A 22,019-nucleotide genomic window follows, 5' to 3' on the forward strand; every position below is an offset into this window, starting at 1 on the left:
GTAAATTAGGATGTGTTTTTCCTGGATTTCCTCAATGATGGTGAAAATATATATAACAAAATAATTGATGCAAGGAATTCTTATGTTATATTTAATTTTATGGTGATAGTTGTATATGCATAATAAAGTTTTTGATCAATTGTAAATAGAAAAATCTGCACTAAAAAAGTAACATTTTTATTTAAATAATTCCCTTCCCCTCATTTTCATCAATTTGATCACTTGCTTTAGCTCTTGGGGGTTCAAGTTAGCACTTCAACTGACTCCTACTGATGAGTAATTTGGCTAATTGATTGTCAAATTATAATTATTGCTATGCAACGTAAGTGTTTACTTTAGGGTAGTATAGACTAAGTCTTTCTCATTTAAAACATTTACACTAATAAGACTCTATTCAAACAAACATTTATTTGCATACTGTGGCTCATTTGAAAGAAAAATTGAGTTATAAAATAGGAACCTTTTGTACTGTTGCCATCGCCTGAGTAAAAATACAAAATAGCACATTGTTCCCCAAACTTGAGCGCTATAAATCCCAGCTTGTCTATGTTGGCCATGTTGATTACTATCTGTGCTTTACATACTTAATATCTTTCCTTAAATTGACTCTCATTTTTTTTACTAAAAAATATTTTTAAAGGAAAGTTTATAATACTTCTATAAATGAAAAACTAGAATTTCCATAAATAGTAGGTTATCACTTTTAAAAATGGGGAAAAGTCATAATATTGCTGTGTTAATTAATATAATAAGTAAACCATTATTACATCTAATTGATTTGCCAAAAATGAAATAACTTTTTCAGGGAGAAAAATTGAACAATTTTTCATCAGTCAGCAATAATGGCATATCTGGCTTAATTCATGATAAAGTAAGGTTCTTGGCATCAACAGGATGTTTCTATCTTTTAGTTCTAATGTTAACTAGTAGTGAGAATCACAACTTGCATATGTAAGTTCTAGGGAAGGGTAAATATCATTTATTTAGTTTTTCTGATAGTGTTGGACACTGAGATCAATCCTAAGCATGTTGTAAGTGACTTTGGTTCAACAAACCTTGTGTTTTGCATTAAGAATCCATTTGAAGAGCAGGTCAATTGTACTTGAAAAACAAAACAAAACAAACAAACAAAAAGAAGCCGTTTGAAGAGCATCTGCTCTTCCTCAGAAAGAATCTGGATTAACCACTGATTGCTGCCATGTTGCTTAGAAAATACTTCCAAAAACTGATATCAAATCGTTTAACCATCTCTTCATACTGTACAGAATATTTTCAGTAGAGTCTTTGGATGATTCCATAATGAGGTCAATCAGGTAACCCTGGCTATCAATAATTGTTGGTGGATTGAATATATGAATATTAAGAAGACATGTTCTCAGTATGCTGGCTGAGATAATGCAGAATGATCACCTTCTAGAAGGGAAGATTTATTATGTGTCAGGCACTATGCTAAATGTTTCACATTAGTTATCTCATTTAACCTCACTGCAGCCTTCCTATGTGGGTACTATTATTATTCCCATTTTGTAGCTAAACAAGCTGAGGGTCAGACAATTTGACTGAAGTCTCTTAGCTAAACTCACTGCCTTGGTGGACAATGACAAGGTATTGCATGCTACAGCTCTGTCTTTGTGCCCAAAGGACCTGGTCTCTGGCTCCAGACTTGGCCTATGGGTTTTCCCCAGGAACCAGGATGCAGGCTAGCCCAGTCCTGAGGGATCATTCCCAAGTATCCACCCAACCTTTCCCGCCCACCCCTTCCCTAGATACCCAGCGACAGAGAGTCTGATCAAGGATGTGTGTGATTAGGATTAGCCAGGGAAAGAAATAATGACAATCTTTTTCTAATTCTTGCTTGATGTCTGTTCCACTTGGTGCAGTCTTCCCCTTCACCCAGCCCTCAGAGCCTAAGTACCTACACTTTAGTCTGGATAACTTTGAAAATTATTTCTTGTACCGTGAGTGTACATACCCATTTCAGGGACACTGACCAATAAAACCAGTTCCAAATTTATAAGTCTTCTGGGAAATGTTTGAGTTCCTTAAAAATATAGCTATTTTATATATTTTTGTGTATATATGGCCATTTAAAAATACGATAGCAATGCGTCCTCTGAAAATGTTAAAATATGTAATACATTTCTGAAAATTACAGTGAACGCCTATCCATTCACTGTGGCATTATGGTTACTTGGGTGGTTTCTTAGCTGTAACTTAGTTAACAACTTCTTGGTTTTCTTTTACATTTCTAGATTTTTTTTTGTTCTACTTAAGAGAAATGCCTGTTTTTTGAGAAATTTTAGAAAATAACTTAAGATATCTTTCTTTCTTCACATTGATTTTTAATTTTGGTTAAATGAGAACTCCATTTCTTTTTCATGGCTTTTGCTTTAAGGGAGCAATTCTCTTTATCTTAGTTGAGAATTTTATATTCATTCCTCTTAAAAATCCTTATTTCTTATGGGTCATGTTATCTTTTTTTTAATTTATAGTAGAGACAGAGTATTTTTGCTTCCCCAAGAAGGTATGGAAATTGTATATTTCAACAACATGTGATGCTATTTTCCATGCAAATGATGTAAATGTTTTCTTTTATTTCTTTGCTCTCACAGACTTGTTTATCTTTTCTCTCCCCCTAAATTTTAGGAGGATTCTGGTTCTCCCTTTTTGCTAGGTTGCTCTTGTTAACAGCTAGAGTCACAGTAAAGAAGGCTATTCTCACCATATCAGTCACTTGATGGTAGTCTTTGCAAATCCAGAGGCCCTCTCTTTGTAGTTTTGCATTGATGCAATTCAGTGGTTTTCAAAACTGGCTGAATAAATGAATCATTAAAAGGGTTACCATTTTAAAGACAGCAAATGTTCAAGCCCCACCTCAGCCATAGTCTACAAGATATTCCCAATGTTTCATGGTTGAGAACTTCCTGATTGAACCAACCCCAGCCCACATTATATCATAGTACCTGGCACACAGGAGGCTTGATAAATATATATGTTTTAAATGAATAGAATTCTGGCAAGATTTACCCATGTAAAGGATGGGTAAGAAGCATGTAGAGCATTGTTATTTGGTGACCCTAATCTTTTGTACAGAAATGAATTATATAATGCTCACAGTTTTCTCAAAGAATAATGATCCCCTTGCAAAACAATTGGTTTTATGCTATGAGCTTTTAGGTATAATTTGAAGTCATGGCAATACTGCATTCGCCATATCTTTTAGTATCTTTGGAGAAGGCTGCCTGGAGATAAGAACTTAAGTGGAGTGTTTTGTATTTTCGCCAGTGCCTTGAGAGCAGTTTTTATTTTGTTTTTAATGGCAATAAAAATTAAATCCAAAAATCCTAGACATAGCTGATAAAAGTTTGGTGGTTTATTTGGCAAGTGAATGCCTCAAGCACTTCATTTGTACCACTTTGAAATGGGATTGATTGATTAAGAAATGCAGACTTTAATTCTCTTACATTTAAAGAGGTATCAGTGCTCTTTGAATGTTTAATTCCCCTTGGTAATCACCATGAATGTTTTTAGGATTTACTTGAAATATATTTGTCTGTTTGAAACTAGAATGCCAGACACTGCTTATTAATATACTCTTCAGTGCAGTACTATACAAATACACAGTCCTGTGATTGCTGTATCTAATTGTCCCCTGGTAAGGGATTTTTTTTTAAGTTGGAAAAAAAAACCAGAAAAAGTTTAATGAAACACCATCAAATATGGCCTTTTTTTTTTTTTTTACAATCCAACTGCTCATATAAGTCTTCTGCCTAAAGGGGCATATTGGTATAGGCAAGATAGCTGTAAAATCAGTCTATGTGTATTAATGTCAATATTATTTCATTATAGACATGCCTACCCATAAAGAATCTAATTTTTGTATGATTTTTTTTTCAAATACTGGCCAATCCCTGAAGGAAAATACCTATAATGTAAGGACAGTTGCCAATTATAAAAATCATTGTTTAGATGGAAACCGAGAGTATTCACCCACTGTGGTCATTACTTGTGCTTGCACAATGACATTTGATCAAGTTGTTTCTTAATAATTTATTCAGATGCTGATATTCAATTTAAAATATTCCTTACCTGAAAGTAAACACGTCCTTGAAGTAAATGATTTGAACAAGAAAAACATGTAAGAAATGTGTGCATATACATATATTTAGAGAGTAAATACATATGTAGTATAATATATAGTAGTGTAATATATATTGCAATAAAATATATTAAGATTTTTCAAGGTGTTAGGGTGTTAGGTTTTAGGCCTTTACACATGCTGAAGGGTAAGATATTTCACTGTTTAACTTCAAAAGCATACACTTTGGTTATGTCACAATTGTTTGAGATTATTCAAAGATCGTGCAGAAAAGTATACCATGGTGAGAATGATTCAACTCTAATATTTGTTATGCAAAAAAATAAAGGAAAGGAAAGGACAGATAGGGCATATCGTTCCATGCCATGATTTCCATGTCAAAAGGGATCAGTGCAACATAAATATGAAACAACTAATTTAAGCTATGAACTTAGTCAATAAGCTCATCTTTAAGTATAACTTTGATATGTTAATTTATTCAATTGGAGTATCAGTAATATACTTTATAACTTCTCCCTAAGACTGAGAAAATATTGGAACACCCACCCACACTTTGACTCTTCTTTCAGTAATTGTCATCAGTGTGTCCTAGGAAGCAGAAGAGGAATAGATAATCAACCAGGTAATCGTGCCTTGCCTGCCAAAGTTTGTGTTTTTCTTGCTTTTGTTGTTTTCACATCCACTTTGAGTGTTCTTTCATAAGGTATCATAAACCCATAGGAGTATTAGATGGACTCTTAGAACTAAAAGAAAAGTTCTCATTCTTACAGTCTAGTAAATGTAGACACACTTAAATGTCTTAAATACACGCATAAGACAAAGTCTCTTTGCCAAAAGTGCAGAGCGAGTACTGAAGTTTTTCCACTTGGGAACAAGAGGAAAAATCTGTTGTTAAGACCATTTGTTCATGCTCCCAAGGGGTTCAAGGAGTTCAGCTTTCAGCTTTTTATGCATTTCTATCCAATATATATGAATTAGTGATTTCAGTGGTTAAGACTAGTCATCTCCATTTCTTCCTTGCTTGTCTATGTTTTATTGATTATTTAGGTCCAGAACTTTCCCATCTACATTGAAAATCATTTGATTGGAGCTAAGCATCCTATCCCACAACACTCAGAAGCTGATTTCAGCAATTACTGTACAGCTTGACACACACACATTTCAGCTCATCTCTCACATGGGTGTTGTACAAATTGAATGGGTGTTGAACTTATGACTTGTGGAAAAGTGTCAGCAAAAGCAGTTTCACCAAAAGACTAGATATGTAGCAGTTTTTTCCACCATTTTCATTATTTTTAAAAATTTCTACTGATAATGTACCATCTCTTACATGAAATTGCCTTTGAACTGATCAGATGGGATGGACTTAATTATGTCCTTAAACCATCTCAAACCTGATCATAGGCACAGCAAACCTGCTGGAGATGAATAGCCTAGATTTAAATGACCTGGCTGCCTTCTAAATTCTTCTTTTGATCGTGGGCAGAGTTGATAGGCTCTTGCTCTGGGATATAACTATGTATGGATTTATACAAGTTTGTCAAATGAAAGTTGAAACCTCTATATCCACTTTACTAGAAAGGACACCAATTTTCTGGTTCATTATAGTCTGTTAGAAAAGTTTGAAAGATCTAATGAAACCTCACGATTGTCTAACTAGTACTTAATGAGGAGAATGAGGAGCTTATCATCTATGGATGAAGTCAAGCCTACAGTTCTTTCATCTTTCTCTTCTTTCTGTTTCCCCTATGTTATCTTTTCTTTTTCTCATAAACCTCTGCTCTATTCCCTTTGAATCCAGCTACACTTCCACATTCCCCACCACCACAACCTCTCTGTCTTTTCCTGCTCTTCTCTTTTTCTTGTCTTGCATCTTCCAATTACTCCCAGTGTCCCCTACATTTTTGTGTTGTTGTAGTTTAAGCCTGTATTCTCCCTGGCTATCCTGTTTACCTTTGGTATGAATTCATCAGTTTTAAGTTATTGTAATGTGTCATCATTTAAAGCTTTCATTACCAAGTTTCATATTGGAGACTTACTACTCAAAGTATGATCCATGAACCAGCAGCTTGGACATGCTAGAAATGCCAAACCTCAGGCCCCTCCCCAGACCTTGAATCAGAATCTCCCATTCAACAAGATCCCCATGTCATTGGAATGTACCTGAAAGTGTGAGAAGCACTGCATTAGAATACATTTTCTATATAGTAAAGTAGCATTTAAAGAAAGGGTTTACAAAACAGTGTTAGTTATTTGTAATTTAACGGGGAAAAATGCTGAAAGAGTATAGTCTTTTTTCTTCTTTTGCGATGAAAGCTTTGTAAGGACAGAGATATTCTTAAGTATTTAACAATGTTCTTAAAACTTTAAAATACTACGGTATTAGCTGTTATTCCGGGAAGATTTTTAATCAGTAAGTATTGAAAACATTAAGATTTGTCGTATGTATGTAAACTAAGGGCCCAGGTAAAAATGAAGATTCAGGTACACCCTTCAAAATCTGCAGACCATAAATTTTATTATGTTTATGTTTGGATCATATAACAATATGTTTGAGTATTAATAATTATTATTATAGTTAGTGATTGTGGAAAGTTTATAATTTGACAAGCAGTGTGCAAAACACTTTATGGAAATTAGCTTATTTAGTGCTTACAACAACATTACTAGCTAGCAAAGCTATAATTCTCATTTTCAGATGAGGAGACTGAAGCCAAGTTTCATAGGCTTATCAGTGGCAGAGCAGGGATTTAAAGCCAAGTCCATCTGATGTTAGAACTTACGTTTGTAAGCTTCATGTTATACTGCCTTCCTTAGTGTATAATGTACAGTTAGGTTCATTAGTTGAAGTAGCAATAAAAAAAACCTTATATCATAGTAGCAAATTCTCATCTGGGAGTTTGAAGTTGACATGTACACACTGCTATATTGAAAATAGATAACCAACGAGGACCTGCTGTATAGCACAGGGAACTATGCTCAATACTCTAATAACCTAAGTGGGAAAAGAATCTGAAAAAGAATAGATACATGTATATGTATAACTGAACCGCTTTGCTGTACACCTGAAACTAACACAACATTGTTAATCAACTATATTCCATATAAAATAAAAATTTAAAAATTAGACATCTGTAAAGTTTTTGCAATGAAAAGTTGGTATTCTTTCAATAATCATGGTGGAATCAGTAATTTCCCTTTATTTTAGTCTTTTTACATTAAACTAAATTAACTTCTAAAATCCTCAAAACATTTCACCCATGTATTGCTATTTATTAATATATTTTAAAATAACTTTGTAATTATTTATGTATTAGTTTTTCTCCCTCCTCGTATAACATGATAGTTAGACACTTACTTCTGCAGTTCAGTTCTCTGGGTTTCAACGTTTACAAGATATGTGACCTCATGCATATTAGTCTTCTCTACTTCAGTGATCTCGTCTTTAAAATGGGGGTATAAAAGAGCATCTATCTCACAGTTTTGCTTTGAGGATTATTTTGGATAATTTATGTAAATTGCTTAACATATTGCTGTACGTAAATTAAGCACTCATATCTATTAATATTATTAGATATTCACATCTTGAGAATAGAGATTTTATCATATACATCCTTGTATATACCAGTTCTGGTATATGATGGGTAGTTTGGGGGATGGGTTCAGCTGTAAGTATCAGAAAACCTATCAGTAGCTTAAACAGATAAAGATATATTCTCATATAAAAAGAAATCCGGAAGCATGCATTTGAGTACTGATATGCCACTAAGAATTCAAGTTTTTTCCATCTTTCTGTATCACCATTTTTTAGTTTGTGTGTTTTATCCTCATGTTCACAGAATTGCTACTGTAAGCCAGATATTGTGTTCACATTCCAGAAAGATAGGAGGGAAAAGGGCAAAAGAAGAAATGAAAAGGCTGGGTGAAGAATGCTTGCTGAATCTATCCATGCTAAAATCTTTCCTTATATTCCTATCACAGGATTTCTGCTTGCACCTTCTTGGCAAGAAATGAGATATCTAGCTACATTTAGCTGCAAGTGAGTCTAGGAAGGTAAATATTTTAGCTTTCTAGCCCCTATATAAAGGAAAACAATGGAGAAGAGCGTCCTGAATGCCTTCAGGGTAACTGATCCAAAAGATCTACTATAGTACTCATTGGTCATTCAATGAACCAAAGAAAAAAGTCAACATGTAACCCTTTAAATAGAATGCATCGAGCCTTTTTATATAAAATGAAATCCATATGTATATTTAAATATGGTGATTCCCTTTATCCAGTATTTTGCCACTAAAGTGTTTGAAGTAAGGAATGAAACTTTGCACAGATAATTTATTTTGGCAGCATTGTCATGGTGACAGGAAAAAAAAATTGTCCCTAGAGCAGTCCCTGAAAAAAACTGCTCTTAGCAAATACTCAGAGGTGTTTTTGCTGCTGCAGATAATCATAGGAGTTGCCAGAAATTAAAATGTGCAAAGGATAAATACAAATCTTTCCCCTTCTTTGCAATGTTGGAGAGATCTTGATTCTTTTTTAACCTCCATAGTCTTGTTGTCACGTTTTGTAGCTTCTTTCTTTGTAGAGTCTCTGTGACAGCTCAGTTATCACGGTTTCCATCTCTGTAAGCACCCAAACTTTTGTCAATTGTGGATGGGTGATTTCAGGAAATTGTTACCCGACCTCTTTGTCTTTAACCAGTCCTCCTTGAACTCATCCATTGATAACGCTGCCATATGCTTTCCACCCCAGCCTCAGTTATCTTCCATGGATTTTTGTTTTGTTGTGTTTTTAATCTTGAAAGTGCTCCACAAGCTATACCCAATGCAGGGTGATCTAACTATTCTTCCCCTTTCCATCCCCTAGTAGCCTCACATTCATGAAGACCCTCTCCTTTCTATCTCCACAAAAAAATCTTCCTCGTTCTACTTTTAAAGAGATACTCTTGACCTATATTGTTTCATTAATGCAAGATGACCTGAACTAAACTGACTCCACTTTAAATTTTTCTGTTCATTCTTTTCTCCTTGTCAACATGTCTTTCTTGATTCGTTGATTTATTCACTGATTAACTAGCAAATACTTTTGGAGCATTGTGTGTGCCAGACCTTTTGCTAAACATAATATTTATGGAAATAAAGAATTTAGGCTGTGTTCTCAAGGAGATTACAATCTATTGGGGAAGAATGATTTTATACTACTATTAGGATAGTCTCTAATTTTTTGAAGTCTTGAGCTGTAGTTGATCAAGTCCCTCACTCTCCCCTTCTATCTCCCCCACAAATACACATACACACACACACACACACACTGAAATGAAAGTTTCTTAAAGTAAAGAGGGATTCATTCTACTTCTTTCTTTTTGAATTACATCCTCAACCACATGTATACAATAGGATTCTAATAAAAATTAGGTTTTCTAAAATATTCTGGGAAATACCTGAAAAAATTAGGATGGAGTGAGGTAAGGATAAATATTTTCTTGACTTGTGAGAAGATAACATAAGAAAATATCATATAATGTGATTCAATGAAGATTCATGGAAAAAATATATTATTAAAAATTGGAAATTAAAAATAATGGACATTAAGAATCTTTCCCCCTTTGTATGTATGTAGTGTGGTACTGTTATGCTACTTGGTAGCAGACTAGAAATTTGAGCATAATCTAACTAGAGGGAAAAGATGGTTAATCCTAGTTCTGTGTTTTTCCAGTATACCATGTTTTTCAAAATCTCTCAAAAAATGTAAATAAGTAATAATTGATTTTTTTCTATTTGTCCAGAATTTTATTATTCTGTATTTTCTTGTTTCTCTTGCAACATCTTATCTTTGGTTTTTTTGTTTGAAACACATATTTGCACTGTCCAGTTATTATGCCTACATTGTTTTTCGCTCACTGAAAGGTATTAGGTACCATAAGAAAGATATAGCTCAGTGTCTCAGTTCATGGTCAAACACACATAAAGAATACCTCCTTCTGTTACCAAACCAAACTCGGGTTCTCTAGCCTGATGCACAGCAAAGCCAATCTACTGACACTGAGTTGTGGTGAAGGAAAGTACAGTGTTTATTTGCAGGCCACCAATCAAGGAGAATAGACAGCTCATGCTCAAAAGACATGAACTGCCGAATGACTTTTAGGCAAGGGTTTTTAAAGACAGTGTTAGGGGAGAGGGTCTTAGGATGCATGATCAGCTTGTGGACCTTCTTCTGATTGGTCGGTGGTGAGGTAACAGGGTAATGTTTTGGGACTATCAATCATCAACCTTCTGGTTCCGACCAGTCTGGGGTCTACTGCTTGTGGTCAGCATGGAGTCACCATCCTCCATTGGGTGGGGGTCTTAGTTCCTGCAGAACAACTCAAAGATATGCATCAGATTGTTATGTATATCCCTTGAGGAGGAACTAGGAGTCCTGTGACTCTGTTGTTCTGATCATTAACTGCCTGAGTCTGTTCTCTGGAACTCAGGGAAGGCCTAGGAGGCTAAAGCCTTTTTTCTACAAACAAGAAATGGGGGATATGGGGAGCTTTTGTACTCGGAAAGGTCCCACAGGTTCCTGCTTGGTTTCAATCCATCCTTTGATACTCCTTAACCCCAAGGGGAACAGGGGCAGGACAAGAAAGGGAATAAATTTTGGATAGAGAGATTAATCATAAACTCAGCAGGGGAACTCAATTTTAGGGGGACTCAGTTTCACTTTTACACCCTTGGATGAAAACTGAATGCTCATGATGTATTCTTTTACATGAACATCTAATTATTCAAGTTAAACTCTAAATGAATTTTTTTCATCTTATTTAAGAGTAAGTTCGTTTTTTCTTCCATAGTCAGGTAATCTTTTTCAGTGATCTGTAATGTCTCCCAAGAAGTTAGAATCTTAGCGAGTGTTTGAATCTTAAATTATTGTTTGTTCTGTCTTGGCTCAAAGATCCCACTCTTTGGAATTACAAAACCCTTTCTCTTATTGCTGAAAGCATTTAATGTATGCAAACTTACATTTGGCTTGAAAGCATTTTTAAAAATAAACTTTTCAAATTGGAATGTTCTTACTGAATTCAAGCTTTTATGATGCTGTTTGATTTGGCATATGTTCCTTGTGATATCTGCATTGAAAACACTTTGCATTTGAGAGACTTTCCCTGCCTTATTGGGACATTTCAACTCAATTTATAGTTATCAGTAGGAAAAGAAAGAAAACATTTCCATCCAAAAGAGGTTTCAGTAGGATTTAGCAGTAGGTACTTTAAAAAGAACAACAGCATCAACCTTGAACCTTTGCCTACTTTTTTAAAAGAACGCAACATTACAAAATTCTCTCTTCCTTTTTTAAGGAGCCACAGAAGGAGGGTTCTTCCTAGTCTCTTTGAAAATCTAGTAGTCTTCTTCAAGAAACTTTTCTTTCCATCTTACCTGATCCACTTACAGTCAGAGTAAGACTAAATTTATTACACAGTGTTAATTTTAATGCTACAGTGTCGGCCATTGGTTGACTGCTTGGATCCTTCACAGAGAATGTGAATCTATCAGGATGCATTTGGCTTCACATAATAATCAATTCTTAGAGGTTTAGACCATGAGGATGGTTACTATTTACTTACAAGGAGCTTGAGGGTAGATGTTTCCATGGTTAGAAACACATATCATGGTTAGACGGCTCCATGATTCTTCACAAATGGAAGATATCTGGAAACTTAGCATGTAACTTGATCTTACCAAGACCCTAGAAACTCCCTTTTCTCTCTGTTATAGTCCTTAACCTTCAAAGGCCACCACTGTTCAGACTTCTGACGACAGGTTATTTTTCTCAATTTTGTACCTTTTATAAATGGTATCATATACGATGTACTCCTTTGTGTCTGACTTCTCTTGTTCAGCATTATGCTTGTGAGATTTACCCCGTGTTGTTGCATGTAACAGAAGATTGTAGTCATTACTGTGTAATGTTACAGAGTGGGAAATACGCTGTAATTTATATGAACTCTATTGTTTTAGTAGTTTCCAGTTTATAGATATTATTAATAATACTATATCAGCATTCAATATATGAGCATTTAATATGTCTTTAGGTAAACGTAGGACCACAATTTTATTTGATATCTATGTAAGAGAGGAATTACCTAGTTATAAGGCATACGTATATTGAGCTTCAGTAAATACTGACATCCAGTTTTCCAGAGCAAGACATCTTTTTCCTCATTCTGAGGATCATATTTTAAATTTTGTAAATATATTTTCCAATCATCAGGGGGAAAATATAAACTGAAGCATGTGGGCAATGAATTGCATTTAATTGGAAACGAAGATGTGAAAACTAGGCGGGGGGAGAGTATATTTATATTACTTCACAAAAGAACATATTCAAAAAAGCAAACAGCTATACCGTGGCTGTATTAGAGAGTTAAAAAGGATAAAGCCAGGTTTTTGAAAAGTGGCCTAGTTTTCTTTTTCTTTTTCCTCCCTTTTAAAGAATCTTATAGGTCATTGAGGGGAAAATAAATACTTGTCATTTCAGAAAGCATACCTGTTCTTTTTTTTTTTGTAGAAAATAAAATCCACCTATAAAACATGAAAATTAAACTTGGAGCAGATCACAGGAGATAACTCTAGCCACCTAAACACTGTTGTTTTCTTCTTTTCTAAATTATTAACTTAAAATATTTGTAGCTATATTCAAGTTTCCTATATTTCAGTTTTTAATAATATTCAATTGTTTCAGGATATCTGATCTTGATATAAGGTTTTGATGTAATTTTTAGTAGATTTTGTATAAACTAATTCTGTGTTGTGTGTAGAGGAGCAGAGTTCCCTGTGCTATACAGCAGGTCCTCATTGGTTATCTATTTTCAATATAGCAGTGTGTACATGTCAGTCTCAAACTCCCAGATGAGAATTTGCTACTATGATATGTTTTTTTTTAATTGCTACTTCAACTAATGAACCTAAGTGTACATTATACACTAAGGAAGGCAGTATAAAATGAAACTTACAAACGTAAGTTCTAACATCAGATGGACTTGGCTTTAAATCCCTGCTGTGCCACTGATAAGCCTATGAAATTTGGCTTCAGTCTCCTCATCTGAAAATGAGAATTATAGCTTTGCTAGCTAGTAATGTTGTTGTAAGCACTAAACAAGCTAACTTCCATAAAGTGTTTTGCACGCTGCTTGTCAAATTGTAAACTTTCCATAATCACTAACTATAACAATAATTATTAATACACATATTGTTATATGATCCAAACATAAACATAGTAAAATTTATGGTCTGCAGACTTTGAAGGACATAACTGAATCTTCATTTTTACCTGGGCCCTTAGTTTGTATGCACACGACAAATCTTAATGCTTTCAATACTTACTGATTAAAAATCTTCCTAGAATAACAGCTAATACCATAGTATTTAAAAGTTTTAAGAACATTATTAAGTACTTAAATTGATTTAGCTAAAATTTTTCAAAAACGAATCTTAGTTCAATGGTATTCTTTTAGTTTATTTCTCACTGTCAAAAAGTCTCCTTCCATGTCATTTTAAGTGAGAAAGTCAAATGGTATTTTGAAACATTGGCTTGAAGAAAACTGTAGTTCAGTTTGCTTTGATGAGAAGGAAGAATAATTTCCAATATTAGATTAGACTGAAAAGAAATATAGAAGAGAGTTTTACTGGAAGATCTTTGCCTTTTATCCTTTTAAGGTTTCATGGAACTATTATAAAACTATTCCGTTTTGTTTAAGATGTTCCTTTAAGCAACTTTCTAAACCTCAAGGCGTTTGTCTTAGGCTTTGTACTCTGGGGCTGTATTGTCAGAAGTCTTTGTTTAAAAAAGCCTTTAGTAAAATTCTTTAAATTTGAATTTAGGCCCCAACAACAACAAAGTACTTAATATTGCTGCCTTTCTTTATGTAATGATCAAGCCCGCTTACGCTCTCCTTTATGTTGGTGAGCCATTTTCTTGAATCCTTTTCTAAAATGAGGTTAAAGAATAATGTGACATAAATCTTATATATATGCTCTGATTTTAAAAGAGTCTTCATTTTTACTTTTGTTGGTCTGGAAGTTAATGATTCTACCTCATGTGGTTCTATTTGGTTGTAATCCTATATTCAACATTGTACTGAAGTCTGTTAAACATTGATAAGCCGTTTTTTATGCAGCAGGTCCTCAGAGAGCATTGCACTAAAATGCTGTAAAGACTGGATTAGGTTTAGGTATTTTAAGGTGGTTTTGAGACATTTTCCTAGTGTCTGTTCTTCCAAAGGTGCCAAATCAACTTGGCCTTGATTTAATATTGCTAAAATTGTAATGCTGAGCTGACTTGGAGCTTCGCATACTTCAGAACGGGTTTTTCTAGCGGTGATTTAACAAATATTTCTATTTTTTTTTAACTACTGTGGAATGCAGTGCACACATGGGACATTATTGTGTAGTTGCTGTGAGACACCCGAGTTCTTTGCCAGAATCTTAAGTTCCTTTCATTGCTATTCTAGTTATACCTTCTTCTGTTATCTCTTGCCAGGATTCTAACAGCCTCATTTGATACTGTTTTTATTTAGTAAGGAGAGTTCTATTGTGTTTAATTTCTTCTGAGTTGTACAGAATTAAAATCAGCCTGCATTCCAGAGATAACCACTCTTAACATTTGGGAGTATATCTTTCGCATATATGCTTTCTATACATAGACATATTTTGAAAATTAAAATGGTATCGTGCTTTACATGTTGTTTTATAACTCACTTTAAAACAATATTTTTGTTACATAATATTTTATACACAGAAAGTAATATATATTCATGTGTAAGATATGAAAATAAAATAAACACACCCCATAACCACCACCTGACTTTGCAGAATAGTACTGATACTTTGAAGTCCCATGTATCCCTGTGAAATATTAATCCTTTCTCTCTCTTGCAAGGATAACTGCTCTTCTTAATGATGTATTTATCATCCTCTTAATTTTAAAAAAGTTTCAGTATATATACACACATATATAAAATATATACACACGTACATGTACACTGAGTAGTTTTTGTGTGTTTTTCAACTGTATATAAATGTTATAATGCATGTAATCTTTTCTGACTCATTTGTAATTCGTTTCTCTGAGGTTCCTCACAGGAACAAGTACAGCTGTAGTTCCATCTTTTAGACTGCTATTTAGTATTCTATGGTATAAACAGATGACACTTTGTAGTTATGCTCTTGTTGATGGGAAGTGGCTTGATCTCAGAGTTGCTCTAACAAGCAATACTCCTGTGAAAATTATTGTTTATGTCTCCTGGTGCACATGAGCAAGAATGTCTTCAGAGCCAGTGACGAGGAGTGAAGTTGATGGGTCATCTTATATGTCCACAAACTTCAAGATGATGCAATATTCTTTTCCAAAATGACTCACAAATAACCCCAAAACCATTAGTGTGTAAAAGTTCACATACTTCCACACTTTTACTAACCCTTAGTATTGTATAACGCCTTAATAAAATGCTGTCTCTTTTAATTTAGATTTCCCTGATTAATAGTGATGTTGAATAACGTTTTACATTTATCACTCCTGTCTTTTTTTGTGTGAGTTAACTATCTGTCCCTCATATTGTGTATAATGATTTTTGTCAGCTTTGTGTTGATTAATATCTTTCTCTGTTTGTAACTTGTATTTTTACCTTATTAATGGTATGTTTTGTAAACTAGAAGCACTTACTTTTAATGTAGTCATGTTTATTAATCTTTTCCTTGTGGTTTGTCTTTGAGTCTTGTTTAAAGAATTCTTCCCTACCATGAAATCACACAAATATTCTCCAGTATTTTCTTCAAAAATTATTAAAATTTTTCTTTACACCTTTAAATCTATAATCCATAAGGAATTCAGTCTTCTAATGGTGTGACACCGTGATTTGAATTCTTTTTTCTTTTCAATATGAGTAGTCAGTTATCCCAGCACTTTGTCTTGAATAATATATTCTATCCCCACTGAACTGCAGTAGTAACCCCTGTCCTATGGCAAATGTTTTAGAATAAAGCCAGTTGCTATGAAAAAAATAGTCCCCCAAATGTCAGGGGCCTCATACAGTGTAAGAAGTTCTGGTCAATGTTTTCCTCCCCTTGATTGTTCAGAAACCCACGCTCCTTCCCTCTTGTGTCTCTGCCATCCACTAGGACATTATATAGTCTTCTGTATCCAGCTGGAAGATGGAGGAAGAAAGGGTAGAGAAGGCCTGCCAACTTCTTAAGCAACTTGGTCAGAAAACTATCTCATTGCCACTCATATTCCATTGGCAAAAACTAGTCATGTGGCCATACATAAATGAAAAAGCTGCAGGGAAACATGGTTCTCTAGTGGACAGCAGCTTCCCAGAGACATTTCTCCTATAAGGAAGAGTATGATTTTTGTGGTGCTCAGCTGGCTATCTCAGCTGTATCAGGTTTCCTTGTATGCATTGGTCTCTTCTTCTCTAGTAGTACAAGTCCCTCTACCTTGTTGATCCTCCATTGTGTCTTAGCTATTATTTGTCCCTTTGTCAAGTATCCCAAAGAAAAGTTGGCTATTTTAATTGGAAAGCATTGGATCTACAGAATATTCTGGAAAGAATATATTTGCATAATGGGTCTACTTATCCATTAGCATTGTATCTCTCTATTTACTTGCATGGGCTTAAATGTCTTTCAGTATCTTTTATAATCTTATTCAAAAAAGTCATATACAACCTTTTTAGATTTATTTTTAGGGATTTTATTTTTTAATATTATATTATTTTTGTTAATATTATAAACCATTTTCCAAAATTTTGTTTAAGTCTTTCCTTGACTTGATTTGTTACTAATTCCAATAATTTGTGTTCAGATTTTTTGAAGGGGTTGTATGTGGAAATCATGTTATATATAAATAACTATAGGATTTATTTTTCTTCTCATTTTTATCTTTTCTTTGGTTGTCTAACTGAATAGAAGTGGTGACAGGCATCGTTGATTTGTTCCTGACTTGAGAGGAAATTATTTTGACCTTTCTTTATCAAATATAATGTTTGCTATAGATTTTTGCTTATGATACTTTGTATCTGTTGTAATATATTGTAGGATTCTGTTTGCTTATATTTTGTTTAGGATTTTCCATCTATGTTCACAAGTAAAGTTGGCCTATGATTTTTTCTTCTCATACTATCCTACTTAGTTTTGGTATCAAGATTATACTGGCTTCATTTTGGGGTTGATGTTTTCCCACTTCTGTTTCCTAAGAGAGTTTCTATAAGTTTGGAATCATCTGTTCTTCACAAGTTCAGTAGAACTCACCTGTAAAACCGTATAAGGCTGGTGTTTTGTTAAGGAGATATTTTAACTACTGATTTTGTTTCTGTAATGATTAAAGACTCTTTGGGTTTTTTTCATTTCTTCTTAGATAAGATTTTATAGCTTGTGAGTTTCAAGAAATTTGTTTAATATATTTTAGCTTTTAAGTTTAGGGACATACTTTTTTCATTGAAGTATGGTTGACTTACAGTACTGTGTTAGTTTTCGGAGTACAACATGGTAATTCAATATTTTTATAGGCTGTACTCCATGCAAAGTTATTATAAAATATTGACTATATTCCCTATGCTGTACGTTACATCCTTGTAACTTAGTTATTTTATACCTAGTGGTTTATACCTCTTAATCCCCTTCATCTATTTTGCCCCTCCCACCACCCCTCTCCCCCCGGCATCCACAAGTTTGTTCTCTATATCTGTAAGTTTGTTTCTTTTTTTTTTCATATTTGTTCATTTGTTTTATTTTATAGATTCCACATATAAGTGATAACATACAATATTTCTCTTTCTCTGTCTGACTTATTTCACTAAGCATAATACCCTTCAGGTCCATCTATGTTGTTGCAAATGGCAAATTTTCTTTCTTTTTTTATGGCTGAGTACTATTCCGTTATATATATGTGTGTGTGTGTGTGTGTGTATATATATATATATATATATATATACACACACACACACACACACATATATATACATCTCACATCTTCTTTATCCATTCATCTGTTGATGGACACTTAGGTTGCTTCCATATCTTGGCTATTGTAAGTAATGCTGCTATGAACATTGGGGTGCATATATCTTTCTGAATTAGTGTTTTTTTCTGATAAGTACCAGGAGTCGAATTGCTGGATCGTATGGTAGTTCTATTTTTGATTATTTGAGGAACCACCATACTGTTGTTCTCCATAGTGGCTGTACCAATTTACATTCCTCCCAACAGTGCACGAGGTTCCCATTTCTCTGCACTTCTTACTTCTTGTCTTTTTGACGATAGCCATTCTGACTGGTGTGAGGTGATATCTCATTGTGGTTTTGATTTGCATTTCCCTGATGATTAGTGTTGCTGAGCATCTTTTTATGTGCCTCTTGGCCATATATATGCCTTCTTTGGAAAAATGCCTACTCAGGTCCTCTGCCTGTTTTTTTAATCGGGTTGGGTTTTTTGTTTTGTTTTTTTGATATTGAGTTGTATGAATTCTCTATATATTTTGGATATTAAACCCTTATTGGACATAACATTTGCAAATATCTTCTCCCATTCAGTAGGTTGCTTTTTAGTTTTGCTGATGGTTTCTTTCACTGTGCAAAAGGTTTTAAGTTTGGTTAGGTAATATATGGGCATACATTTAAAATATCATTCAAAATCTCTTTTGTGAATATATGCATGCCTCTTCCCTTTATTTGTGTCATCTTTCCTTTTGTCCTGATCAATTTTCCATGCAGTTTTAAAATTTTATTCTTCTCTTCAAATCTTGGCTATTTTGATGTTCTCGATTAATTTCTGTTTTTATTTTTGTACTTTTTTTTTTACTCCTACTTTGTTAGAATTTATTTAGTTCTTTTTCTAACTGTTTATTATGTATATTTAGGTTAATTTCTCCTATAACTATTAACAAAAAATTCCTCCAAGTGCATCAAGTATTTTGTTTGTTTATTTCTAAGTATATGTAAATTTCCATTATGATTTCTTCTTTGACCCATGAATTATTTAGAATGATGTTTTAAAATGTCCAGATATATCTTCTAATTATCTTTTCGTTATTTCTAACTTGATTGTGTTGTATGATGTCAGATTTTTGAAATTTGCTGAGATTTTCTTTATTGCACAGTGCATGGCAACCTTTTGTGACTGTTTTATATTAGCTTAAGAAGAATGTGTTAGACGCACATGGGGGAATATGGTTTTTACATGTTCATTAAATCAGGCTTGTTAATTGGGTTGATGGGAACTTCCGTGTGTGTGTTGAAATCTCCCACTAAGCTTGTGGATTTGAACATTTATCCTATAATTCTTTCAGGCCCGTTTACCCTTTATATATATGGAGGCTATTTTAAGAAACTCAGAGGTTAGAACAATTTTATTCACCTTGAGATTGGTCCTTTTATTATGTAGTGACCCTTTTTCTTGCTAGTAATGCATTTAGTTTAAAATGGCTTCTATCTGATATATTATTATATAGTTATCTGAGGGTTTTTTTGGTTTGTATTTGTTTGGCATACCCTTATATTTTATCTTCAAGCTTTGTGTTCCTTGTATATATTCAGGTATGTCTCCTTCTGTCTCTTATAAACACTATATTGCTAGGTTAAAAACTACGTGTATCTGTCTAGATAGATATCCACTCTGACCATGTTTGTCATTTAACTGGAGAGTTTATTTCACTCATATTTTTACATATATTTCTCATAATTACTTTTATACAGTTGACCCTTGAAAAACGAGGGGGCTATGGACGCCTACCCTTCATATAGTCAAAAATCTGAGTATAATTTATAGTCAGCCCTCCATATCAGCAGTTCCACATCTGCAGTTTCAACCCCACCGTGGGTTGTGTAGTACTGTAGTATTTACTATGGAAAAAAAAATCCGAATATAGGTGGACCTGCACAGTTTAAACCCATGTTATTCAAGGGTTAACTGTATGTGAACTTACATGTAGTATAGTATTTTCTGCTATCTAGTTGCTTTGTCTTTGCTCCTTTTTTTCCCCTTCTTTACTGCATTCTTTTGGATTGTTTGAGTTTTATATTCTTATTCTAATTTTCCCTCTTCCATTTTGGAATTTATGCACTCTTTATTATTTTAGTTGTTACCCTTAAAATTTTACTATGGATTATTTTACAAACTAAAAAATAATCAGTTGTCTAATTTTTCCTCCCAAGTAAAGTAAGAACCTTTTTTTTTTTAAACATCTTTATTGGAGTATAATTGCTTTACAATGGTGTGTTAGTTTCTGCTTTATAACAAAGTGAATCAGCTATACATATACATATATCCCCATATCTCCTCTCTCTTGTGTCTCCCTCCCACCCTCCCTGTCCCACCCCTCTAGGTGGGCACAAAGCACGGAGCTGATCTCCCTGTGCTATGTGGCTGCTTCCCACTAGCTATCTATTTTACATTTGGTAGTGTATATATGTCCATGCCACTCTCTCACTTTGTCCCAGCTCACCCTTCCCCCTCCCCATGTCCTCAAGTCCATTCTCTAGTAAGTCTGCATCTTTATTCCTGTCCTGCCCCTAGGTTCTTCATGACCATTTTTTTTTTTTTTAGATTCCATATATATGTGTTAGCATACAGTATTTGTTTTTCTCTTTCTGACTTACTTCCCTCTGTATAATAGACTCTAGGTCCATCTACCTCACTACAAATAACTCAATTTTGTTTCTTTTTATGGCTGAGTAATATATGTGCCACATATGATCCACCACCTTCTTTTCATTTTACCTGCTCTCATTATCTGGTGTCTTGTTCTATTTTGTATACTCACATATTTACCACACTCGTTGTGTACCATTTCTAGAACGCTTAGATAAGAATTGAGATTTTATTCAGTAGGCAGAGGAAATTATGGACATATTTGATCTGGGGAAAGACATGATCAAAATGATACTTTAGGGAAACTAATCTCATGGAGTCAAGAAAAGAATGGAGGGAGGAAGAGATGAGAAACAGAAACACAAATAAAAGGCTATTTCAACAGTTCAGCAGTTTGAAAGAACGGTCTGAGCTGGTGTGATGGTTAAAGAGAATACATAGAATTTAACAACTGGTTTGATGTGAAGTGGTGAAGAAAAAAGTGATGATGAGGTTTTTGAATCCAGGTTATTAAAAGGTTGGCAAAAACATTAGCAAGTAGGAAAGACAGAGGGAATAGCTGCTTTGAGGAGAAAGAAATAGCAATGCCTATAGCGTATGCCGATGATATATATTCCTCACAGAGTTCCACATACAGCAGAGTAACTGGGAGATCATTAAAACTGGGGAAGCAGACATTATAGAGGTAAATGTATACATGTAGTAAATGGAGACATTTATGGGAGACGGTGAATGTGCCAAATGAAAGTGCTTCATGTCAGACTGGTCATAGATATGCCCTGAAGACGATGTTCACATTTGGAAAACCAAGAAGAGTCAGTATTGGATATATAGAATTCAGGTCATGAAGAATTCAGTCTTGTGGAATATCATCTGTATATGGTACTGAGATAGGTATTTCATATCTATATTATCTCATGTAATTATCTAATGAGGTGGTGGTATAGTATCAGTGGAGGAGAAGGTTTCAAAAAGAACAAGGTGTTCAGCAATGTCAAATGATGCAGAAGCGATAAGAGGAGAATGAGAATTAAAGAAGAGGGATTGTGTCATTAGAATGTAATCGATGAATTTTGCAGAGAATCAGTTCCAATTAAAAGAGATGGAAGCAAAACTGAAAGAACTTAATATGAGAATGAATCCTGTGCAAGGGAACATTGAAATGCAAACAAGATTTAATAATTCACTGGTGAAGGGTTGTAGCAAAGCTGAGAGAAGATGCTTTTGACTTAAAATAGAATAGATGAGCTCTATGACAAGCATACTGTCTATACATAATCAGTACTCAACAAATGTTTTTT

Source organism: Eubalaena glacialis, chromosome X, assembly GCF_028564815.1.
Source record: "Eubalaena glacialis isolate mEubGla1 chromosome X, mEubGla1.1.hap2.+ XY, whole genome shotgun sequence".
NCBI classification, from domain to species: Eukaryota; Metazoa; Chordata; class Mammalia; order Artiodactyla; family Balaenidae; genus Eubalaena; species Eubalaena glacialis.